Raw genomic sequence first — 27,600 nt, forward strand, 5'->3', positions numbered from 1 at the left:
GGGAAAATGAGATTTGTCAGAGGAAAATGAAAAAATATCAAAGAGATGTAAAAGATTATGAGGAACATAAAATCTATAGATGGCAATGGAAAAAGAATCATACAAATATTAATAGACAAAGACAACCATCGTTCAGTTTGATGTCATCTACATCCGAAACAAGCATTTCCAGTAATAGTCGGGGGTCGAATATGACCACAAGACTTGGGGTACGGAAAAATGAACCAACACGACAGGCAGATATATTTTCAAGAGCATCTAAACACAGGGAAGACAATTTCAAGGTAATAAACTTGTCCAATCATTCCCTTACAGACATTCAATATAGGGTTTTGGCTAAAGGTTTAACATTTTCTCCCTCTAAACATTTAGATCCATTCATAGCGACTCATTAAAGACCTCCACCTTTTCTCTCAAAAAATGATTCTAAAAAGGATGCATTACAGATCAGAACTAGATGACCTCTTTCCATCTACCCAAGAAAAAGAGGCATTGGCCAATTTGGAAGCCCTTGCCAAGGAAAATAGCACCATATCGGTAAGCCACAAATTTTCTATGTCTCTTTTAGGTAAATCCAAAAAGTTCCCCTCTCTCAGCCTTTGTCCTGCAGTGGATGTCTTCACTAGATTGGTGACCACTGAGATTGAAAATCTATGCCAGCAGGGCTATGGAGGTTCCAACTGCAGCAAGGCTGAGAGAGAGGCAATTGATACCTTGACCAACCTTACCGATGTGGTGTTCAAACCCTCGGACAAGGGCGGGAACATAGTGATTTGGCCTAATGCCATGTACGAGAGACAGGCGATGAGGCTATTAAATGATAGAGAATGTTACCAAAAATTAACCAGTAACCCTATGCATTCTTTTCAGAATGAATTAGTACAAATATTGGAGGATGCCTTTGCTATTGGAATTATCCCCCAAAAATTTCTAGAAGTTATTAAAGACATGCATCCATGACTCCCGACTCTATATTTGATCCCCAAGATCCATAAGGACCCCATGGACCCGCCGGGCAGACCGATAATTTCTGGTAACGGGAGTTTATGTGAGGTGGTCACCAAAATCATTGACCACTACTTAAAACCTTTGGTGAGTGAACTACCATCCTATATACAAGGCACTAACTCAGCGCTTCGTAGGATTGAGGGTATTCAATTGAATGACACTGCGGTAATGGTAACCGCAGATGTTGAAGTGCTTTACACCTCCATCCAGCACAGGGATGGCCTCCGAGCGGTACATTGGTTTTTGGATTCTAGCAACATGGACAGGGATATGGTCCAACTGTTAATGCAGTTACTTGAGTATGCGCTAACAAATAACATCTTTATTTTTAAAAACAGCACATACCTGCAGTTACAGGGTACGGCGATGGGGGCCAGTTGTGCCCCCTCGTATGCCAATTTATTTCTCGGGGCCTGGGAGCGGGGGATTTTCGTTAGCAAACCGATACCTCAATCCAGCCAGGTTTCTGGCTGGATGAGGTATATAGATGACATCTGGTTCATATGGGATGGTTCCACTGGAGATTTAGCAGCATTCATCAATAGCTTGAATGACAATGATGTCAATGTCAAACTTACGTTTAAGTTTGGCAGAGAAGTCGATTTTTTGGACCTCACTGTTGGTGTTGATACAAGTGGCAACATTTATACCAATCTGTACAGGAAACCCACTGCCACAAATTCGTTTCTACATGCAACATCGTCTCATCCTCAGGCTACAATTAGTGGTATCCCGGTAGGGCAGTTCTTAAGAGCAAAAAGAATTTGCACTAAGTCGGAAGACTTTTTGGATCAGTCAAGAGATCTTGCTGATCGTTTTCAAGAGAGGGGGTACAGTAAGAGGAGCATTAGAAGGGGTTATGTGAGGGCTAATAAGAACTCTAGGGCTGAACTACTGAATGGGACAAATGGGCAGGTTGCCAACACCAAAAAAGTAGATTCGGATCAGGTCAGACTGATCACCATGTATCATAATAAGTGGCACCAATTTTGTGAAATTATAACTAAACATTGGAATGTTTTATTCACTGACCCGATCCTCAAAAAGGGCTTACCGAAAAAAACGCAGATCACCACGAGGAGATCTAAGAATTTATCCGATACCCTGGTTCACTGTTTTTACAATCCAACTAGGATATCAAAGGATATTGTTAATGCTGGTTTCTATCCATGTGGTCTTTGCAAGGCCTGCTCCAATACAATTAAAACCAAGACTTTTGTAAATTTTGATGGAACAAAAAAATACAACATTAGGAAATGTATAACCTGTTCAACTCGAGGAGTCATCTATCATGCTACCTGCCCATGTGGCAAAATCTACATTGGCCTCACCACCCGTGAATTGAAAATCCGAATAAGAGAGCACTGCAGAGATATTGAAAAGGCAAAGACAGCGGGAGATGAACTTAGTTTAAAAACCTTGCCTAGGCATTTTAGAAAATATGCCTGCACTGCCGTGGGTTTGGTGGTGAGGGGTATAGACACTGTTACTATGGGGATACGGGGTGGCGATATAAGTAAAATCTTAGCTCAAGTTGAGAGTCGGTGGATATACAGATTGGGCACTATGGCCCCTCAGGGTTTAAACGAAAGTTTTGGTTTTGGGGCATTTTTGTATTGGAGTCTTTCTTTCAATATATGTCTGATACAGTTTTATGGGTTTGTGGGTTAACTTTGTTTTAACTTATTATTTTTATCTATAGTATTGTATACTCTTGAGGGATGGGATAGAAAAATGATTATCATACATACGGTGTACCAAATAATGTAGTTGGGGTCAATCCCATCCCTCAAGAGTCAAATAGGGATAGAAGGGACAGCCGACGGTGAGCGAGGGTGCCACTTGCTCAGGTTATAGGGTGCCAACCTTCACTGGTGGGTAGGGTGCATATAGTGAAGTGCAGGGCTAGGCACCGTCCTGGCCTTTCCTATTGCATGATATTGTTATGGTGATGGTTTGAGTAGGGCACTGATTAAGAATTTAAAAATGAATTATTAAAAGGTATTTTTTATATTCAAAGAACAGTGGGGGGTTTCTGTGCTTTTGAAAACTCATATTCCTTTAATTTGTTGAGACCTGCTAATATCATAACACTCTATTAAAATTCAATTTGCACCAAAATGATTTAATCACAATAGTTTATATAATTGTCCATGATAAATGCTCAAGTGTTCCAGAGTTTTGTAACGTTATAAAACATTGTTGGGTTATCCCACAAAGCAGGAGAAGATAACTTTCTTAATATTAAAAGGGTTGTCCACTACTTACTGTAGATATTGATGGTGTTTGCTTAAGAATAGATAGGTCATCAATATTAGATAAATGTAGGTCTGACAAAGATGTGATATTAATGGTGACCTATCTTAAATTTCATCCTGGGTCGCTAGTACAGATTACAATAACCTTGGCCAAACCTGTAAGTATCCGCAAAGTCAGTCAAATGTCTAATGTATATGGGGTCTCCTGACTGATGAACCTTTTGTTCTCTATGAGATTAGTCACCGTAAGAGAAATCTAGTAGCAGCTCTCTCATAGAGAACACAGGAGGGCTCAACTGAGTTTTGGGCTGGAAGGCCTCTCATATGATGATAAGTTGGAAAAGTTGGGCTTGTTTAGCTTAGAAAAAAGACACCTCAGAGGGGATCTCAATTACATGTATAAATATATGTGTGGTTATCAATAAAATGTCTGGCACCTGACTTATTCCTTCCAATGACCATACTAAGGACCAGGGGGCATTCATTATGTGTGGATGAAAGGCGATTCCGGCAGCTAAGTAGGAAAGGGTTCTTTACAGTTAGAGCAGTTGGACTGTGAAATACCCGACCACAAGAGGTAGTAATGGCAGACACTATAACAGCTTTTATAAAAGAGCTGGATGATTTCCTCACTACACATAACATTGCGAGTTATAGGTAATTTAGTGACAAAATGTTCAATTGGTGGAGAAAAGTTGAACTTGATGGACCTAGGTCTTTTTTCAACTTATGTAACTATGCATGTATTATTACTGTCAGCTAAATGATAGCTACAGTGGATATAAAAAGTCTAAAGACACCTGCTAAAATGCAAGTTTTTATCATGTAAGAAAGCACACTAAGAAGAATCAACTCAGAACATTTTCTATCTTACATATCAGTCATAATCTGTACAAATCAAATGTGAAGCAAACAAATAACGTTGAGAGGTAAAAAATAATACATGTGGTTGCAAAAATTTCAACTTCTTATAGTTGAGAATGTGGTTCAGAATTAGCCAAACTCATGTTAAACAGTAGTCGGCTGCCATCAGTTAAAGTTGATGTAAAATACTGATGAAACAACCACTTAAACATCTAGCAATTCATAAGTTGTCACCTTGTGTTAGAATGGCAAACCATAAGGCTTAGATACAGTGCCCATCACAAAAATGTAGTGCACCCTGTCTGGCTTACTGTCTATTAGTGATGCACTATGTACAGTAAGTGCACCCCACAGGAACAGGCACCTAGCTTAGATCAAAATTGATGGACCTGGATGTATTCTGCATAGAAATGAAAAAAATGTGCAGTAAAATACATAGAGAAAGCAGCACAGTGGCTCAGTGGTTATGACTGTTGCTTTGCAGCACTCGGGTCCTGGGTTCAAATCCCACCAAAGACAACATCTGCAAGAAGTTTGTATGTTCTCATCATGTTTGTGTGGGTTTCCTTCGGGTTACGGTCTCTTCTTGCACTCCAAAGACATACTGGTAGGGAATTTGAATTGTGAGCCCCAATGGGGACAGCGATGATGATGTCTGTACAGCGTTGCAGAATATAATGATGCTATATACGCAAAGCATAATAAAAGTAAAATATAGAATATGCATGAAGCATTGGTCAATCTTTTGGCCAAAATAAATTAGTAGGTGTGTGAGTGGTTGTTTAATCATTCTTTTGCTCCTATGTTGCCTCCGCATTTATTATGGGGTGCTGCTGCCAAAATAATTACTCTAGGACACTTTAGGGAGGATTCCTCATTCATAATAAGGCACGTATTAAGACAGCTCACTTTTTATAAAGTCCAGAATCCGGAACTCTTGATATTGCAAGAAAATGTGGTTTAAGGAGAAACACAATCCAGAAAGACAAGACCTTCTCCAGATGGATTGCACTATGGATGCCGTGGAATAAAGGTGGTACAGCGCTGTGAAGCAAAGGGAAGTGATTCCCAGGAGAAATGCACAGCACGTTTGGATTGCGATTCTCATTAAAAGCACAAAATTCTTTGCAATATCGTGAGTGCAGGATTCTTTCCTTATTTGATTCATGGATTGGTATCCTATCCGGGCACAAAGTGACGCATATTCCATCTATATTTTTTATAAAGTCTGACTGGCATATAAACTACTAATCCAAATAAATCCATCTCCCCAAGATTCATGCAAGTAATGCCAGTCATAATAAATTCTACTACCGAGCCATCAACATTAAATGAAGCATTAGAAGTTATGCCAAACAGCATTGAATAAACGGAGGGTGGCCATGATTTTATTTTTTTACTTACACACATACTCAGAAAAGTTTTCATTAGAATTAATGGAAATACACTTCAACAATGTAAAAAAAAAGGATCCAGCCTCAAAGGGTTAAATTAGAAATTCAATTCGGCATTATAACAGCTACAGGTTAATTTTAAAATTATTTTGATGCTTTACCTATGTAGCAATGTTCATGAGCGGTTGTGCCGTACTACTGTATATCATGTAACAGCTGTGTAAGCTGATCTGTGGCTTTGAAGAAATAGACTTTCCTGTTAAAAGTGTCTCCTTCTAATGTTTTGGCTCCAGAGTAGATCCATCTCTTATTTATTTTATGAGTAATTCTTGGACTGAATATTATTTTGAGTTAAACAAATGTAGACTAAACGCTCAATATTAAATATTTGCTGCCATGTCACTTTCTATAGTAGACGTTAAAACTGTTAGAACTGAACGGACATGGAGACTACTAAAAAAGGGAATATTGAGAAATTAGAAATTGCGTGAAAAAATATCTTATAACTAGTTTTTTTTATCTAATGGGAAAGGTTCTCATTTTTTTAACCGAAATATCGCCACCACTGTGGACCATTAAACTACTATTTTTTCATAATTAAAATTGATGTGCTTCCTCCATTTTTTATTTTTATTATCATGATGTACAATAACAAATTGTATTGTGGTACCGTGTTAGCCAGAAACACGGTACCGTGTTTCGATATTATTTTTATTATGTAATGTAATTTAGAAACCTTAATTCCAAATTTTGTAAATCAAAAAAATGTCATATAAGGCCTGGTTGAGACCGCCATATTTCATGGTTCAGTAAGTGGACCAGAATTGAACAGAATGATGTCACACCCAGGGTTGTCAACTTGACTTGCCATTGGCCATCTTCCTCTTGAGGCTGAATATGGGTGGAATCATTTCAGAAGTGATTTACCTCAGCAATGAACTGGAACCACTGCATAGAAAAAATTACCTGAAAACATTGGCTATTGAACTGGTGAATGGAGAGCTATGCCGAAGAAGTCTGAAAACGAGTCCCCTCTAGCCTGAAAAGATTTCATCCCAAAGATGATCGAGAAAAATCACCACATCTCACACTTCAAAAGATGTAGATGCACCAACTGTACCATTGAGACTAGTGGCAGAAAAATGTCAAATTATGAATGCAAAAAATGTCACAATGCAATTTAGTCCTCTTTCACACATCCGGTTTTTTAGAATCAGTCACAATCCGTCAAAGTCTTGAAAAGATGAATCCTGTGCCGATTGTAAAAAACTGATGCACTGGATCCATTTTTTTGATGGATCCGTTGAAATAGTTGCAGACGGAATTTAAAGAAACAGAATTCTGTAGAGAGAGAGGGAGAGATTTTCCAGAAAGGAAAAATGGGTTCTGGGCATGCTCGCTTGCAAAAGCGGCATCCGTCACTGGAATCGGTCTTCTGATGGACAGCAACGGATCCTGCACCCATAGGCTTCCATTATAGCCAATGATGGACGCCGCAGGATCCATCACTGTGCGCCTTTTTGACATACACAAAAAACGTTAGTATGTGCGTTGTCTCTGTCTGACGGACAACGACTTTACGACGGATCCATCAAATGATGGATGAAATGGAAGGCCATCCATCACAATCCGTCGCTAATACAAATCTATGGGGGAAAAACGGATCCAGCAGCAACATTTGCTGGATCCTTTTTTTCTAAAAATGATGGGTTGTGACTGATTGTTAGGGCTGGCGGAACGCACCGAGTAAATATATAGTATAGGTGCGTTCGCAGCCCGGGGTCCACCGTGCAAGAGTGGAACCTGCTGCTAGTAAATGGCAGCACTATATGGCGGTACTACGCCTCAATAGACATGGGTTCCGTCACCCGGTCTGTATAGGAGCGAACTCTGTTGCTTCACAGAGTCGCTGGGATTAAAGGTAACACTGTGCTCTGTTAACCTCACAGAGGATCAAAGCTCTCTTACCGAGCAGGTAGTATACAGTGGTCATACAGTCAGCAACAGCACACAAAACAACTCCTCTCTGGAGGTGCCAGAATTCTAGAGGCTATACGCCAGCCCTAAATTCACACAAACTCCTCTCCGGAGGTGCTGGAATTCTAGTGGCTTACAGCCGACCCTGAGCACATGCTGACACAGACCACAAAGTAGCTAAGCTCATACACTCATGAACATAAGTTGATACTAGCGCATGGCCATGCGGCCATGCAAACCTTTTATAGAGACAGCTCTCCAGGACCTTCCTAGTGGTCCAATAGGAACTACTTCAGGACCTGAGCATGTGACCCCCGACCTCCAATGAGAGGTCTTCCCTTGGGCATGCTCAGTAGAGGAAAAGCAGGACTTAGTCCCAGGAGTGTCTGCTCGCCGCTGAACAGTGCTGCTTACAGTGGCTGAGCCTAAAAGATCAGCAGTAACGAAGAGCACAGTATCTGACTGAGCCAGACGCTGGGACCGATGTCTCTGCTGAGCAGGCTCCACTGTGGCTGAAGAAGAATGGGAGACCGCAGCAGAAGTGGCTCGAGATTCCCCCTGTGCAGCAGTGGGAACTCGACACCTAACACTGATTCTAAAAAATGGATGTGTGAAAGAGGCCTTACCTGTCCCATGGAAATACAGTGGGGAAAAAAGTATTTAGTCAGCCACCAATTGTACAAGTTCTCCCTCTTAAAAAGATGAGACAGGTTTGTAATTGACATCATAGGTAGACCACAACTATGAGAGTCAAAATGAAAAAACAAATCTAGAAAATCACCTTTTCTGATGTGGCAAGATTTATTTTGCAAATTACAGTGGAAAATAAGTATTTGGTCATTAACAAAAGTTCATCTCAATATTTTGTTATATATCCTTTGTTGGCAATGACAGTGGTCAAACGTTTTCTGTAAGTCTTCACAAGGTTGGCACGCACTGTTAGTTGCAAGTTGGCACATTCTTCCATGCAGATCTCCTCTAGTGAAGTTATGTTTTGGGCCTATCACTGGGCAGCATGGACTTTCAACTCCCTCCAAAGTTTTTCTATGGGTTTGAGATCTGGAGACTGGCTAGGCCACTCCAAGACCTTCATATTCTTCTTACGAAGCCACTCCTTCATTGCCCTGGCGGTGTGCTTTGGATCATTATCATGCTAAAAGATCCAACCATTTTCAATGCCCTTGCTGATGGAAGGAGGTTTGAACTCAAAATCTCACGATGCATGGCCCCATTCATTCTTTCATGTACATGAATCCTGGTCCCTTTGCAGAGAAACAGCCCCAAAGCATGATGCTGCCACCCCCATGATTGACAGTAGATATAGTGTTCTTCAGATGCAACTCAGCATTCTGTCTCCTCCAAACATGACAAGTTTTGTTTCTACCAAACATTTCTACTTTGGTTTCATCAGACCATATGACATTCTCCCAATACTCATCTGGATAATCCAAATGCTCACTAGCAAACTTCAGATGGGCCCGGACATGTACTGGCTTAAGCAGGGGGACATGTCTGGCACTGCATGATCTGTCCCTGACAGCATAGTGTGTTACTGATGATAGCCTTTGTTAGGTTGTCCCAGCTCTATGCAGGTCATTCACTAGGTCCCCAAGTGTGGTTCTGGGATTTTTCCTCACTGTTCTTGTGAACATTTTGACCCCACGGGGTGAGATTTTGTGTGGAGCTCCAGACCAATTGACAGGGGTGGGATAGGCTGGGTGGCAGAGAGGCAAATGCCCCCGGGCCACTTCCCCAGCAGCAGTACAGGGCTGGCTGCCTCATCGAAATTGTGCACAGCTGTGTCCCCTGTACTGTGATGCAGCCAGCAGCAGACACAGCTGCATCACAGTATCAGCGCACACATTTGTGCTGAGGCCACAGCTGTGCACAGCTGTCACCTTGGGGCTGCACAACTCCTGCTTCTTCCATGTTCTCTGTGCTTCCGGGTCAGGTGTCGGGCATGTGATGATGTCATCGCACACGCACCGACACGTCCCGGACGCTTGAAGCAGAGAGGCACTGCAGGGGAGCGACTGGTGAGGTAAGTATGAAAAACTTTTTTGTTTTCTTTATAAAATGAATTCACTGGGTGGGGGTAACAGCAAGTGATGAAGTGGGGGGTGTAAGGGGGACTGCACATGATGGAGCTTGGGGGTTAAAGGATACTACACATAATGGACTGGGGGTAACTGGGGCTGTACATGATAAAGGGGAGTGGGGCTGCACATGATGGAGCTTGGGGGCTAAAAGAGACTGCACATAATGGAGAGGGGGATAAGTGGGGCTGCACATGATGAAGGGGGAGTGGGGCTGCACATGATGGAGTTTGGGGGCTAAAGGAGACTGCACATGATGGAGTGGGAGGTAAGTGGGGCTGCATATGATGAAAGGGGAGTGAGGCTGCACATTAATGAGTTTGGGGCTTAAAGGAGACTGCACATGATGGAGTGGGGGTAAGTGAGGCTGCACACGATGAAGTGGAGGGAGTTGGGCTGTACATGATGGAGTGGGGCAGCACATGATGGAGTGGGACCGCACAAGATGACGTGGGGGATAAGGGGGACTGCACATGATGAAGGGGACTGGGGATGCACATGATGAAGAAGGGAATGGATTACGCGCTTTGCAAGCAACAAGTATACATAAGAATGGGGAATATCCAGTAGGACTACACAACATGGCTGATCTAATGCTTGCTGTGGAGTGAATGGCAGACCATTCGGTGCAGATCAAATTGCAACAAGGGAGAAAAAAAATGAACTGTGGGGTCCAATGTATGAAAATGATAACAAATAGATGTATGTGGTATAAAAAATTATTATTTATTATTAAAGACAAAAAAGGAAGCAAGGGGTGGTGACATAGTATTAACAACACAAAGTGTGTATCTGCCCGTACAACACAAAAGACCAGAGGAACAACCCATGTAAAACTGGCTCTTTGGCGCAATTATGGACATCTTATACCTAGCATTTCTGAGATTTTCTGCATTGCTGCATTTCTCTTTAGGCTATTACTTACATTTAATCTCTAGACCTCCTGCGTAGGGTTGAGCGACTTTCATTTTTTTAAGATCGAGTCGGGTTTTGTGAAACCCGACTTTGTCCAGAGTCGAGTCGAGTGCAGTCGGCCGATTATCGCTAAAAGTCGGGGATCGACCGAAACACGAAACCCAATGCAAGTCAATGGGGAAGCATAGTCGGCAGTGAGTGGAGGCCAGGAAAACACCTACAGTGCCCATTTTAATGCCAAAAACATCCATTCTTGTTTCTGAAGCTTGTCAATCTTAATTAACTTTATAATAATAGTTGTTCAATGGAACTTGGGGGTCATTTGGCAAATTTGTGGGGGGTAGGGCTGGTTCAAGGTTTTAGTGGGCCCAGGAATCGTGGACTACGTCACGGCGGTGGAGCAGGGAGAGGAAAGTATTTCAACGTTGCAAGTGCTGTGATCCTGAGCAAGCAGGGGGGCACACTTGTTCGCATTGGCACTGGCACAGGGCCCCTCAAAGTACAGCGGTGTGTTTGCAAGGCGGGGGCGCCTCCCACCAGCAGCGACACTTTTGCGTACTCTGAGGGGCCCTGTGCCAGTGACGTCGCCAACGAGTATGACCCCCCACCTGATGAAGGAACCTGCACTTTCATCTGCACCTTCCTCTTTGTCCCTGTGTAAGGTGGTATAACATGCGGGAAGGGGAACCTTACTTTCAGCAGGGTCAGATTATGGCTGTGTAGAGTGCAAGGGGAATGTAGTGGTCTAGGTCATTGTACCAGCAGACTCATCTAGCAGTGGCTGGGCAATGGGCAGGATGAGGAGGAAACAGATATAGGGCCAAAGAATAAAGTAGGCTAAATGCAGTTCAAAATTGGTAACAGGACTAAACAGGCGGCATTGCTTTGTTCAGTGGAGTAGCAAACCCAGGAGCAGCAGACACTGTTTTAAGGGCCCAAACACACTAATAGGCCAAATGCAGTTTAATATCTGATACTTTAGGCCAAAAGCCTAAGACTGAAGCTCAGCTTTATTCAGTTGAGGGCAAACACCAGGGTGGGGCAGACACCGTTAGTAGGCCCTAACCACCAATTTTTGAAAACACAGCACTTAATGAGAGCCAGAAGGATGAAGCTCAGCTTTATTCAGTTGAGGACAAACACCAGGCAGGGGCAGACACCGTTAGTAGGCCGTAACCAAAGTTGAAGGCCAAATGCAGTTTAATATCTGATACTATAGGCCCAAAGCCAGAAGGTTGAAGCTCAGCTTTATTCAGTTGAGGAAAAACACCAGGGAGGGGCAGACACCATTAGTAGGCCCTAACCACCAATTTTTGAAAACACAGCACTTAATGAGAGCCAGAAGGATGAAGCTCAGCTTTATTCAGTTGAGGACAAACACCAGGGAGGGGCAGACACCGTTAGTACACCGTAACCAAAGTTGAAGGCCAAATGCAGTTTAATATCTGATACTATAGGCCGAAAGCCAGAAGGTTGAAGCTCAGCTTTATTCAGTTGAGGAAAAACACCAGGGAGGGGCAGACACCGTTAGTAGGCCCAAACCACCAATTTTTAAAAACACAGCACTTAATGAGAGCCAGAAGGTTGAAGCTCAGCTTTATTCAGTTGAGGAAAAACACCAGGCAGGGGCAGACACCGTTAGTAGGCCGTAACCAAAGTTGAAGGCCAAATGCAGTTTAATATCTGATACTATAGGCCCAAAGCCAGAAGGTTGAAGCTCAGCTTTATTCAGTTGAGGGCAAACACCAGGGAGGGGCAGACACCGTTAGTAGGCCCTAACCACCAATTTTTAAAATAACAGCACTTAATGAGAGCCAGAAGGTTGAAGCTCAGCTTTATTCAGTTGAGGAAAAACACCAGGCAGGGGCAGACACCGTTAGTAGGCCGTAACCAAAGTTGAAGGCCAAATGCAGTTTAAAATCTGATACTATAGGCCAAAAGCCAGAAGGTTGAAGCTCAGCTTTATTCAGTTGAGGAAAAACACCAGGGAGGGGCAGACACAGTTAGTAGGCCCTAACCACCAATTTTTAAAAACACAGCACTTAATGAGAGCCAGAAGGTTGAAGCTCAGCTTTATTCAGTTGAGGAAAAACACCAGGCAGGGGCAGACACCGTTAGTAGGCCATAACCAAAGTTGAAGGCCAAATGCAGTTTAATATCTGATACTATAGGCCGAAAGCCAGAAGGTTGAAGCTCAGCTTTATTCAGTTGAGGAAAAACACCAGGGAGGGGCAGACATCGTTAGTAGGCCGTAACCAAAGTTGAAGGCCAAATGCAGTTTAATATCTGATACTATAGGCCCAAAGCCAGAAGGTTGAAGCTCAGCTTTATTCAGTTGAGGGCAAACACCAGGGAGGGGCAGACACCGTTAGTAGGCCCTAACCACCAATTTTTGAAAACACAGCACTTAATGAGAGCCAGAAGGATGAAGCTCAGCTTTATTCAGTTGAGGACAAACACCAGGGAGGGGCAGACACCGTTAGTAGGCCGTAACCAAAGTTGAAGGCCAAATGCAGTTTAATTTATGATACTATAGGCCGAAAGCCAGAAGGATGAAGCTCAGCTTTATTCAGTTGAGGGCAAACACCAGGGAGGGACACACCGTTAGTAGGCCGTAAACAAAGTTGAAGGCCAAATGCAGTTTAATTTCTGATACTATAGGCCGAAAGCCAGAAGGTTGAAGCTCAGCTTTATTCAGTTGAGGGCAAACACCAGGGAGGGGCAGACACCGTTAGTAGCCCCTAACCACCAATTTTTAAAAACACAGCACTTAATGAGAGCCAGAAGGTTGAAGCTCAGCTTTATTCAGTTGAGGAAAAACACCAGGCAGGGGCAGACACCGTTAGTAGGCCGTAACCAAAGTTGAAGGCCAAATGCAGTTTAATATCTGATACTATAGGCCGAAAGCCAGAAGGTTGAAGCTCAGCTTTATTCAGTTGAGGAAAAACACCAGGGAGGGGCAGACACCGTTAGGAGGCCCTAACCACCAATTTTTGAAAACACAGCACTTAATGAGAGCCAGAAGGTTGAAGCTCAGCTTTATTCAGTTGAGGAAAAACACCAGGCAGGGGCAGACACCGTTAGTAGGCCGTAACCAAAGTTGAAGGCCAAATGCAGTTTAATATCTGATACTATAGGCCCAAAGCCAGAAGGTTGAAGCTCAGCTTTATTCAGTTGAGGGCAAACACCAGGGAGGGGCAGACACCGTTAGTAGGCCCTAACCACCAATTTTTAAAATAACAGCACTTAATGAGAGCTAGAAGGTTGAAGCTCAGCTTTATTCAGTTGAGGAAAAACACTAGGCAGGGGCAGACACCGTTAGTAGGCCGTAACCAGAGTTGAAGGCCAAATGCAGTTTAATATCTGATACTATAGGCCCAAAGCCAGAAGGTTGAAGCTCAGCTTTATTCAGTTGAGGGCAAACACCAGGGAGGGGCAGACACCGTTAGTAGGCCCTAACCACCAATTTTTTAAATAACAGCAGTTAATGAGAGCCAGAAGGTTGAAGCTCAGCTTTATTCAGTTGAGGAAAAACACCATGGAGGGGCAGACACCGTTAGTAGGCCCTAACCACCAATTTTTGAAAACACAGCACTTAATGAGAGCCAGAAGGATGAAGCTCAGCTTTATTCAGTTGAGGACTAACACCAGGGAGGGGCAGACACCGTTAGTAGGCCGTAACCAAAGTTGAAGGCCAAATGCAGTTTAATTTCTGATACTATAGGCCGAAAGCCAGAAGGATGAAGCTCAGCTTTATTCAGTTGAGGGCAAACACCAGGGAGGGGCAGACACCGTTAGTAGGCCGTAACCAAAGTTGAAGGCCAAATGCAGTTTAATTTCTGATACTATAGACCGAAAGCCAGAAGGTTGAAGCTCAGCTTTATTCAGTTGAGGAAAAACATCAGGCAGGGGCAGACACCGTTAGTAGGCCGTAACCAAAGTTGAAGGCCAAATGCAGTTTAATATCTGATACTATAGGCCGAAAGCCAGAAGGTTGAAGCTCAGCTTTATTCAGTTGAGGAAAAACACCAGGGAGGGGTGTGATAGAAATATATATATCATGTAGATCTCACTTGCATGTAGACTCCTCTATAATCAAATATATACTTATATGCTCACAGCTAATATATACATTATAATCAATGGTTTAAAATGGCTGACATACTGATATAAGCCAGACAGATTGTATGGGGTTTTTTCCATCTTAAAAACAGGAACTCGGGTCAGATGTCTGAAATAATGCCTAGAATATAGCTGAATCTTGCTGAAACGGCAGACCAACAGTGTCAGATGTCTCAACTCTATCCTACATACAGAACTCAAGTTTACTTGCTTGGTCAGCAGTCATATGAGCATTAATCACAATATTCCATATATGTTTAGATAACCAATGACAGAGGAGCTAGACAATATGGTAATTAACTAACCACCACTGACAACCCCTAACCACTCCTTTCTATCTGCTATCATAAAACTATGTATGTACGATAAAGTATCAGTATTGATGGAATGTTGTTCTGTCACAGTTGTGTACAGTCCATTCTTGATGAGCGCTCAAAATACTCAGTCCAATTGGGAGCGGCCGCAGCACACACAGGGATATATTTATCCAACCCAAATATTTCCATAACAAGGGCAGACACCGTTAGTAGGCCCTGACCACCAATTTTTGAAAACACAGCACTTAATGAGAGCCAGAAGGTTGAAGCTCAGCTTTATTCAGTTGAGGAAAAACACCAGGCAGGGGCAGACACCGTTAGTAGGCCATAACCAAAGTTGAAGGCCAAATGCAGTTTAATATCTGATACTATAGGCCGAAAGCCAGAAGGTTGAAGCTCAGCTTTATTCAGTTGAGGAAAAACACCAGGGAGGGGCAGACATCGTTAGTAGGCCGTAACCAAAGTTGAAGGCCAAATGCAGTTTAATATCTGATACTATAGGCCCAAAGCCAGAAGGTTGAAGCTCAGCTTTATTCAGTTGAGGGCAAACACCAGGGAGGGGCAGACACCGTTAGTAGGCCCTAACCACCAATTTTTGAAAACACAGCACTTAATGAGAGCCAGAAGGATGAAGCTCAGCTTTATTCAGTTGAGGACAAACACCAGGGAGGGGCAGACACCGTTAGTAGGCCGTAACCAAAGTTGAAGGCCAAATGCAGTTTAATTTATGATACTATAGGCCGAAAGCCAGAAGGATGAAGCTCAGCTTTATTCAGTTGAGGGCAAACACCAGGGAGGGACACACCGTTAGTAGGCCGTAAACAAAGTTGAAGGCCAAATGCAGTTTAATTTCTGATACTATAGGCCGAAAGCCAGAAGGTTGAAGCTCAGCTTTATTCAGTTGAGGGCAAACACCAGGGAGGGGCAGACACCGTTAGTAGCCCCTAACCACCAATTTTTAAAAACACAGCACTTAATGAGAGCCAGAAGGTTGAAGCTCAGCTTTATTCAGTTGAGGAAAAACACCAGGCAGGGGCAGACACCGTTAGTAGGCCGTAACCAAAGTTGAAGGCCAAATGCAGTTTAATATCTGATACTATAGGCCGAAAGCCAGAAGGTTGAAGCTCAGCTTTATTCAGTTGAGGAAAAACACCAGGGAGGGGCAGACACCGTTAGGAGGCCCTAACCACCAATTTTTGAAAACACAGCACTTAATGAGAGCCAGAAGGTTGAAGCTCAGCTTTATTCAGTTGAGGAAAAACACCAGGCAGGGGCAGACACCGTTAGTAGGCCGTAACCAAAGTTGAAGGCCAAATGCAGTTTAATATCTGATACTATAGGCCCAAAGCCAGAAGGTTGAAGCTCAGCTTTATTCAGTTGAGGGCAAACACCAGGGAGGGGCAGACACCGTTAGTAGGCCCTAACCACCAATTTTTAAAATAACAGCACTTAATGAGAGCTAGAAGGTTGAAGCTCAGCTTTATTCAGTTGAGGAAAAACACTAGGCAGGGGCAGACACCGTTAGTAGGCCGTAACCAGAGTTGAAGGCCAAATGCAGTTTAATATCTGATACTATAGGCCCAAAGCCAGAAGGTTGAAGCTCAGCTTTATTCAGTTGAGGGCAAACACCAGGGAGGGGCAGACACCGTTAGTAGGCCCTAACCACCAATTTTTTAAATAACAGCAGTTAATGAGAGCCAGAAGGTTGAAGCTCAGCTTTATTCAGTTGAGGAAAAACACCATGGAGGGGCAGACACCGTTAGTAGGCCCTAACCACCAATTTTTGAAAACACAGCACTTAATGAGAGCCAGAAGGATGAAGCTCAGCTTTATTCAGTTGAGGACTAACACCAGGGAGGGGCAGACACCGTTAGTAGGCCGTAACCAAAGTTGAAGGCCAAATGCAGTTTAATTTCTGATACTATAGGCCGAAAGCCAGAAGGATGAAGCTCAGCTTTATTCAGTTGAGGGCAAACACCAGGGAGGGGCAGACACCGTTAGTAGGCCGTAACCAAAGTTGAAGGCCAAATGCAGTTTAATTTCTGATACTATAGACCGAAAGCCAGAAGGTTGAAGCTCAGCTTTATTCAGTTGAGGAAAAACATCAGGCAGGGGCAGACACCGTTAGTAGGCCGTAACCAAAGTTGAAGGCCAAATGCAGTTTAATATCTGATACTATAGGCCGAAAGCCAGAAGGTTGAAGCTCAGCTTTATTCAGTTGAGGAAAAACACCAGGGAGGGGTGTGATAGAAATATATATATATCATGTAGATCTCACTTGCATGTAGACTCCTCTATAATCAAATATATACTTATATGCTCACAGCTAATATATACATTATAATCAATGGTTTAAAATGGCTGACATACTGATATAAGCCAGACAGATTGTATGGGGTTTTTTCCATCTTAAAAACAGGAACTCGGGTCAGATGTCTGAAATAATGCCTAGAATATAGCTGAATCTTGCTGAAACGGCAGACCAACAGTGTCAGATGTCTCAACTCTATCCTACATACAGAACTCAAGTTTACTTGCTTGGTCAGCAGTCATATGAGCATTAATCACAATATTCCATATATGTTTAGATAACCAATGACAGAGGAGCTAGACAATATGGTAATTAACTAACCACCACTGACAACCCCTAACCACTCCTTTCTATCTGCTATCATAAAACTATGTATGTACGATAAAGTATCAGTATTGATGGAATGTTGTTCTGTCACAGTTGTGTACAGTCCATTCTTGATGAGCGCTCAAAATACTCAGTCCAATTGGGAGCGGCCGCAGCACACACAGGGATATATTTATCCAACCCAAATATTTCCATAACAAGGGCAGACACCGTTAGTAGGCCCTGACCACCAATTTTTGAAAACACAGCACTTAATGAGAGCCAGAAGGTTGAAGCTCAGCTTTATTCAGTTGAGGAAAAACACCAGGCGGGGCAGACACCGTTAGTAGGCCGTAACCAAAGTTGAAGGCCAAATGCAGTTTAATATCTGATACTATAGGCCCAAAGCCAGAAGGTTGAAGCTCAGCTTTATTCAGTTGAGGGCAAACACCAGGGAGGGGCAGACACCGTTAGTAGGCCCTAACCACCAATTTTTAAAATAACAGCACTTAATGAGAGCCAGAAGGTTGAAGCTCAGCTTTATTCAGTTGAGGAAAAACAACAGGCAGGGGCAGACACCGTTAGTAGGCCGTAACCAAAGTTGAAGGCCAAATGCAGTTTAATATCTGATACTACAGGCCGAAAGCCAGAAGGTTGAAGCTCAGCTTTATTCAGTTGAGGAAAAACACCAGGGAGGGGCAGACACCGTTAGTAGGCCCTAACCACCAATTTTTGAAAACACAGCACTTAATGAGAGCCAGAAGGTTGAAGCTCAGCTTTATTCAGTTGAGGAAAACCACCAGGCAGGGGCAGACACCGTTAGTAGGCCGTAACCAAACTTGAAGGCCAAATGCAGTTTAATATCTGATACTATAGGCCCAAAGCCAGAAGGTTGAAGCTCAGCTTTATTCAGTTGAGGGCAAACACCAGGGAGGGGCAGACACCGTTAGTAGGCCCTAACCACCAATTTTTAAAATAACAGCACTTAATGAGAGCCAGAAGGTTGAAGCTCAGCTTTATTCAGTTGAGGAAAAACACTAGGCAGGGGCAGACACCGTTAGTAGGCCGTAACCAAAGTTGAAGGCCAAATGCAGTTTAATTTCTGATACTATAGTCCGAAAGCCAGAAGGTTGAAGCTCAGCTTTATTCAGTTAAGGAAAGACACCAGGGAGGGGCAGACACCGTTAGTAGGCCCTAACCACCAATTTTTGAAAACACAGCACTTAATGAGAGCCAGAAGGATGAAGCTCAGCTTTATTCAGTTGAGGACAAACACCAGGGAGGGGCAGACACCGTTAGTAGGCCCTAACCACCAATTTTTAAAAACACAGCACTTAATGAGAGCCAGAAGGTTGAAGCTCAGCTTTATTCAGTTGAGGAAAAACACCAGGGAGGGGCAGACACCGTTAGTAGGCCCTAACCACCAATTTTTGAAAACACAGCACTTAATGAGAGCCAGAAGGATGAAGCTCAGCTTTATTCAGTTAAGGACAAACACCAGGCAGGGGCAGACACCGTTAGTAGCCCGTAACCAAAGTTGAAGGCCAAATGCAGTTTAATATCTGATACTATAGGCCCAAAGCCAGAAGGTTGAAGCTCAGCTTTATTCAGTTGAGGAAAAACACCAGGGAGGGGCAGACACCGTTAGTAGGCCCTAACCACCAATTTTTGAAAACACAGCACTTAATGAGAGCCAGAAGGTTGAAGCTCAGCTTTATTCAGTTGAGGAAAAACACCAGGCAGGGGCAGACACCGTTAGTAGGCCGTAACCAAAGTTGAAGGCCAAATGCAGTTTAATATCTGATACTATAGGCCCAAAGCCAGAAGGTTGAAGCTCAGCTTTATTCAGTTGAGGAAAAACACCAGGGAGGGGCAGACACCGTTAGTAGGCCCTAACCACCAATTTTTAAAAACACAGCACTTAATGAGAGCCAGAAGGTTGAAGCTCAGCTTTATTCAGTTGAGGAAAAACACCAGGCAGGGGCAGACACCGTTAGTAGGCCGTAACCAAAGTTGAAGGCCAAATGCAGTTTAATATCTGATACTATAGGCCGAAAGCCAGACGGTTGAAGCTCAGCTTTATTCAGTTGAGGAAAAACACCAGGGAGGGGCAGACACCGTTAGTAGGCCCTAACCACCAATTTTTGAAAACACAGCACTTAATGAGAGCCAGAAGGTTGACGCTCAGCTTTATTCAGTTGAGGAAAATCACCAGGCAGGGGCAGACACCGTTAGTAGGCCGTAACCAAAGTTGAAGGCCAAATGCAGTTTAATTTCTGATACTATAGGCCGAAAGCCAGAAGATGGAAGCTCCGATTTAGACAGTGGAGGACAATTTGAATTAGGGTCTGCAGACAGACTTAGTAGGCTGTCCCCTGTGGACCATGCATCCAACACATTAACCCATTGCGCCGTAATAGACACGTAATCTTCCGTGGCCATGCCTACAGGTCCATGCGTCTGTTGTCAGGTGCACCTTTGTACTCACAGATTGCCAGAGTGCATGGACAATGCGGTCTTTTACATGCTGGTGGAGGGTTGGGATGGCTTTTCTCGCAAAAGAAGTGTCGACTGGTTAACTTGTAGCGTGGTACAGCGTAGTCCATCATGGCCTTATTAATAGTAAATAAAATATATAACTAGGCTCTATGAACTTTTAAATAGGTTCCAGGGGTACACGGGCAGCATTGGTGTGCTCAGTGGAGGAGTATTGCAAGTAGGGGCCACAGACAGGCTCACAAAGGCCTAAAATAACAAACAGTAGGCAGTCATGGCAGTTTGAAATCGGTTACATGGATACACAGGCAGGCACTCCAGGCAGCATTGTGGTCAGTGGAGGAGTATTGCAAGTAGGGGCCGCAGACAGGCTCACAAAGGCCTAAGATAACAAACAGTAGGCAGTCATGGCAGTTTGAAATCGGTTACATGGATACACAGGCAGGCAGCATTGTGGTCAGTGGAGGAGTATTGCAAGTAGTTGCCGCAGACAGGCTCACAAAGGCCTAAAATAACAAACAGTAGGCAGTCATGGCAGTTTGAAATCGGTTACATGGATACACAGGCAGGCAGCATTGTAGTCAGTGGAGGAGTATTGCAAGTAGGGGCCGCAGACAGGCTCACAAAGGCCTAAAATAACAAACAGTAGGCAGTCATGGCAGTTTGAAATCGCTTACATGGATACACAGGCAGGCACTCCAGGCAGCATTGTGGTCACTGGTCAGTGGAGGAGTATTGCAAGAAGTGTGTGACACAGTTAGTACTCCCAAAAAATAAATAGATGTTAATGTCTCGCAAAACAACTATAAATAAAAAAAGGGTGGCATGCTTAGGTACAGGGGTGGGCTCATCTGCAGAGTTTATGACACAGTAATTTGGCAATAAATTAGTATGTACTGGTGTAAATATAGGACACTGACCCAGACTACTTTAACTAGCATCATAGATGTCAAGAAATTGTTATTGTTTGTCAGTGCCAGGCATTGAATGATGTCAGCGCATAGACTAAACATTGTTGGAGCTGTGCGAGATAATTTTGCACGTGGTAGAGCACAGTTTGAGCTGGGGGGGGGACTCTCTTGTGGCCGGCGGTACCGCCCCAGGGCCCCTCATGTTGCAACGGTGTGTCTGACGTTGGGTGCGCACCACCACCGCCAGAGACACTACAATGTACTATTAGGGACCCAGTGGCAGTGCCGTCGACCAAAAGCGAGCACACCCACCTCTTCTGACAAACAGCACTGTAACTAACGGGTGCTTGCGCCAAGTGTCGAGAGTGAGACAACGGCCCCGTGGGGGGAGTTTTCCCATTGGGGGATGTGTAAACATGTCGTATGCTGGTCATACAGCTGCTGCAAATTAAGAGATTTGAACACTCAGTAAGACCAGTCCACAAGCAACACCTTTTTATAGGAAAGCTAGGTGTCAGCCGGGAAAGGTGGGGCAAAATCATTCGAAATCCAGGAATGGTTCATTTTAATGAAGGTGAGATCATCCACATTTTGGGTAGCCAGACGAGTCCTTTTTTCGGTTAATATTGAACCAGCAGCACTGAATACTCTTTCTGATAGCACACTAGCTGCTGGGCAAGCAAGCTCCTGCAACGCATATTCTGCCAATTCAGGCCAGGTGTCTAATTTGGATGCCCAGTAATCAAATGGGAATGACGGTTGAGGGAGAACATCGATAAGGGCTGAAAAATAGTTAGTAACCATACTGGACAAATGTTGTCTCCTGTCACTTTGAATAGATGCTGCAGTACCTGTCCTGTCTGCGGTCATTGCGAAATCACTCCACAACCTGGTCAGAAAACCCCTCTGTCCAACGCCACTTCTGATCTGTGCACCTCTAACACCTCTGCCATGTAGCCCCCTGCAGCTTGTGTGAGAACCATCACCAGCGCTGTGTGCTGGGAATGCCTGAATCAAACGGTCTACAAGAGTAGCTTGTTTGGTTGCTAAGATTTGTTCGAGGTTCTCATGTGGCATAATATTTTGCAATTTGCCTTTATAGCGAGGGTCAAGGATGCAGGCCAACCAGTAATCATCATCGCTCATCATTTTAGTAATGCGTGGGTCCTTTTTGAGGATACGTAAGGCATAATCCGCCATGTGGGCCAAAGTTCCAGTTGGCAAATCTGCGGTTGTGCTGGTTTGAGGGGCAGTAACAGGTAAATCTACGTCACTTGTCTCCCTTAAAAAAACAGAACCCGGCCTTGCAACGCCACTAATTTCTGTTGGCCCAGGAGAAGCTTCCTCATAAAAAAAGTACTCTTCCCCATCATCCTCCTCGTCCTCCTCCTCCTCTTCGCCCGCTACCGCGTCCTCTACACGGCCCTGACCAGACAATGGCTGACTGTCATCAAGACTTTCCTCTTCCTCGGCTGCAGACGCCTGCTCCTTTATGTGCGTCAAACTTTGCATCAGCAGACGCATTAGGGGGATGCTCATGCTTATTATGGCGTTGTCTGCACTAACCAGCCGTGTGCATTCCTCAAAACACTGAAGGACTTGACACAGGTCTTGTAGCTTCGACCACTGCACACCTGACAACTCTATGTCTGCCATCCAACTGCCTGCCCGTGTATGTGTATCCTCCCACAAAAACATAACAGCACGCCTCTGTTCACACAGTCTCTGAAGCATGTGCAGTGTGGAGTTCCACCTTGTTGAAATGTCGATGATTAGGCGATGCTGGGGAAGGTTCAAAGACCGCTGATAGTTCTGCATACGGCTGGAGTGTATGGGCGAACGGCGGATATGCGAGCAAAGTCTGCGCACTTTGAGGAGCAGGTCGGGTAACCCCGGGTAACTTTTCAGGAAGCACTGCACCACCAGGTTTAAGGTGTGAGCCAGGCAAGGAATATGTTTCAGTTGGGAAAGGGCTATGGCAGCCATGAAATTCCTTCCGTTATCACTCACAACCTTGCCTGCCTCAAGATGTACAGTGCCCAGCCATGACTGAGTTTCATTCTGCAAGAACTCGGACAGAACTTCCACGGTGTGTCTGTTGTCGCCCAAACATTTCATTGCCAATACAGCCTGCTGACGCTTGCCACTAGCTGTCTCATAATGGCACACCTGGTGTGCAACAGTGGCAGCTGCGGATGGAGTGGATGTGCGACTGCGGTGTGTGGACGAGCTCTCGCTTCTGCATGAGGAGGAGGAAGAGGAGGAGGGGGGGCGAACGCCTACAGCCAACTCTTTCCTTGACCGTGGACTAGGAAAAACTGTCCCAATATTGCTGTCCCCTGTGGACCCTGTATCCACCACATTCACCCAGTGTGCCGTGATGGACACGTAACGTCCCTGGCCATGCCTACTGGTCCAGGCATCTGTTGTCAGGTGCACCTTTGTAGTCACAGACTGCCTGAGTGCATGGACGATGCGGTCTTTAACATGCTGTTGGAGGGCTGGGATGGCTTTTCTAGAAAAGAAGTGCCGACTGGGTAGTTCGTAGTGTGGTACAGCGTAGTCCATCAGCGCTTTGAAAGCTTCGCTTTCGACTAACCGGTAGGGCATCATCTCTAATGAGATTAGTCTAGCAATGTTTGCGTTCAAACCCTGTGTACGCGGATGCGAGGATGAGTACTTCCTTTTCCTAACAAGAGTCTCATGTAGGGTGAGCTGGACTGGAGAGCTGGAGATCGTGGAACTAGCGGTGGTGCCGGTGGACATGGGTGACTGAGAGAGGGTTGGAGATGGTATTCTTGCCGGTGCCCTACATGCAGTGTTTCCTACTACTAACCTGGTGATTCCATGACTGCTTTGGCCTGGCGACGAAAGCTGCACAGATACTGCAGGTGGTGTGGGAAATGGTCGGCTGACAGGGAGGGAAGGGATGTAGCGTTGCTGACTAGCTTCATTGGCCGAGGGTGCTGCAACTTATAGGGACGTTTGGTAGTTAGTCCAGGCTTGCAAATGCATGGTGGATAAATGTCTATGCATGCAACTTGTATTTAGACTTTTAAGATTCTGACCTCTGCTTAAGGTTGTTGAACATTTTTGACAGATGACTTTGCGCTGATCATTTGGATGTTGTTTAAAAAAATGCCAGACTGCACTCTTTCTACTATTGGATACCTTTTCAGGCATTGCAGACTGAGCTTCTTTAACCGGATGGCCACGCTGTCCTCCAACTGGTTTTGGTTTTGCCACGCGTTTTTGGCCAGATACGGGCCCGGTAGATGGAACCTGTTGTGATGTTGATGCCTGCTGCGGCTCCTCTTCCTTCACTTCAGAACTACTGCCGCCTGCACCCTGTTCCCCCAATGGCTGCCAATCGGGGTCCACAACTGGGTCATCTTTGACCTCCTCTTCTATGTCGTGTGCGATTTCGTCTGTGTCACCGTGTAAGCCGGTGGTATAGCGTCCGTGACGGGGCACCATAGTCTCCGCTGGGTTTGATTCTGCCTCAGTACACTGCGAGGGCAATGTTCTGGTCTCAGTCAAAGGAACAGCATAGTAATCTGGCTGTGGCTGTGCATCTGTGCACTCCATGTCCGATTCAACTTCTAATGGACATGGCCTGTTAACTGTTTCACTGTCTAACCCAGGAACGGTATGTGTAAAGAGCTCCATGGAGTAACCCGTTGTGTCTCCTGACGCATCCTTCTCTCTTGTTCTGGGTGAAGAAGACAAGGAAGCGACTTGTCCCTGACCGGGAGCATCCACTGACGATGCACTGCTCTGACATATGGCACTTTCCGAGGAGGAGGCGAAAGAGCTAGAGGCAGAGGCAGCATTGAAAGCCAATACTTGTTCCTGCTGCTCCGGCTTCAAAAGTGGTTAACCTACTCCCAGAAAAGAGAGCGTTTGAGGCCTTGTGTAGCCAGACAACGAACCTGGCTCAACAACTCGAGACTTAGGTGCTGTACTGCCTTTACCATGACCACCTGATGCTCCACCACCACTACCATCATTACCAGCTGACAATGACCGCCCACGGCCACGACCTCTTCCACTAGACTTCCTCATTGCTTGCAAAACGTAACCAAAGTAACACTATTTGTTACTGTAAAACAACTTATAAGGTGAACTCAAACTTCTGTAGGATTTATATATACCTTTATAGGTGCCTGACACTGAAAGGAAAATCAGGCCCAATGTTACACACTAGGTTTTCTGTGGCCCAATAATTTGAGACAGATGGCACACACAGGCCCAGCACTCAAGCAGAAATGCCAATCTTAATCTCCCACTATTTTTTTTTTTTCTGGGAGAATTTACCCTACAAAAAAAAAAAGCCTAGTATTACACAGTGTTTTCAGTGGCACACAATGAGAGAGAGATGCCACACACAGCAATGGCACGGAGGCAGACTTGACAATATTTATCTCCCACTAATTTTTTTTTTGGAAAAGGGAGAATGTACCCCAAAAAAAAAAAAAAATGGCCAAGTATTACACAGTGTTTTCAGTGGCACACAATGAGAGAGAGATGCCACACACAGCAATGGCACGGAGGCAGACTTGCCAATATTTATCTCCCAATATTCTTTTTTTTTTTTGAAAAGGGAGAATGTACCCCCCCCAAAAAAAAATGGCCAACTATTACACAGTGTTTTCAGTGGCACACAATGAGAGAGATGCCACACACAGCAATGGCACGGAGGCAGACTTGACAATATTTATCTCCCACTAATTTTTTTTGGGGAAAAGGGAGAATTTAGAAAAAAAAAAAAAAAGGCCAAGTATTACACAGTGTTTTCGGGGCCACACAATGAGAGAGAGATGCCACACACAGCAATGGCACGGAGGCAGACTTGACAATATTTATCTCCCACTAATTTTTTTTTTGGAAAAGGGAGAATGTACCCCCCCCGAAAAAATGGCCAAGTATTACACAGTGTTTTCAGTGGCACACAATGAGAGAGAGATGCCACACACAGCAATGGCACGGAGGCAGACTTGCCAATATTTATCTCCCAATATTTTTTTTTTTTGAAAAGGGAGAATGTACCCCCCCCCCAAAAAAATGGCCAACTATTACACAGTGTTTTCAGTGGCACACAATGAGAGAGAGATGCCACACACAGCAATGGAACGGAGGCAGACTTGACAATATTTATCTCCCAATAATTTTTTTTTTTTTGAAAAGGGAGAATGTACACCCCCCAAAAAAAATGGCCAAGTATTACACAGTGTTTTCAGTGGCACACAATGAGAGAGAGATGCCACACACAGCAATGGCACGGAGGCAGACTTGACAATATTTATCTCCCACTAATTTTTTTTTTGGAAAAGGGAGAATGTACCCCCCCAAAAAAAATGGCCATGTATTACACAGTGTTTTCAGTGGCACACAATGAGAGAGAGATGCCACACACAGCAATGGCACGGAGGCAGACTTGCCAATATTTATCTCCCAATAATTTTTTTTTTTTTTTAAAAGGGAGAATGTACCCCCCCCCAAAAAAAAATGGCCAAGTATTACACAGTGTTTTCAGTGGCACACAATGAGAGAGAGATGCCACACACAGCAATGGCACGGAGGCAGACTTGACAATATTTATCTCCCACTAATTTTTTTTGGGGAAAAGGGAAAATTCAGAAAAAAAAAAAAAGGCCAAGTATTACAGTGTTTTCGGTGCCACACAATGAGAGAGAGATGCCACACACAGCAATGACACGGAGGCAGACTTGACAATATTTGTCTCCCACTAATTTTTTTTGGGGAAAAGGGAGAATGTACCCCCCCCAAAAAAAAATGGCCATGTATTACACAGTGTTTTCAGTGGCACACAATGAGAGAGAGATGCCACACACAGCAATGGCATGGAGGCAGACTTGCCAATATTTATCTCCCAATATTTTTTTTTTTTTTTTTAAAGGGAGAATGTACCCCCCCCCAAAAAAAATGGCCAACTATTACACAGTGTTTTCAGTGGCACACAATGAGAGAGAGATGCCACACACAGCAATGGCACGGAGGCAGACTTTACAATATTTATCTCCCACTAATTTTTTTTGGGGAAAAGGGAGAATTCAGAAAAAAAAAAAAAAGGCCAAGTATTACACAGTGTTTTCGGTGCCACACAATGAGAGAGAGATGCCACACACAGCAATGACACGGAGGCAGACTTGACAATATTTATCTCCCACTAATTTTTTTTGGGGAAAAGGGAGAATTCAGAAAAAAAAAAAAGGCCAAGTATTACACAGTGTTTTCGGTGCCACACAATGAGAGAGAGATGCCACACACAGCAATGGCACGGAGGCAGACTTGCCAATATTTATCTCCCTGCAGTTATCTCAGAAAAGTATGGCAGGCAGCTGTAAAAAGGACAGCTGCACACAAAAGTGTGGACAAACACACAAGATAGCTGTGCAGAAAGGAAGGAAAAACAGGATTTGTGCTTTGAAAAAAGCAGTTGGTATACACAGCGGCGTACACACAAAGCAACGCAGCTATCAGGGAGCCTTCTAGGGCAGCCCAATGAGCTACAGCGCTGAGGAAAAAAAATGTAGCTTCCACTGTCCTGCAAACAAAAGGTGGTATTGGACAGTGGAAATCGCTACAGCACAAGCGGTTTGTG

This window comes from Ranitomeya variabilis, chromosome 2, assembly GCF_051348905.1.
Source record: "Ranitomeya variabilis isolate aRanVar5 chromosome 2, aRanVar5.hap1, whole genome shotgun sequence".
In the NCBI taxonomy this organism is placed as follows: Eukaryota; Metazoa; Chordata; class Amphibia; order Anura; family Dendrobatidae; genus Ranitomeya; species Ranitomeya variabilis.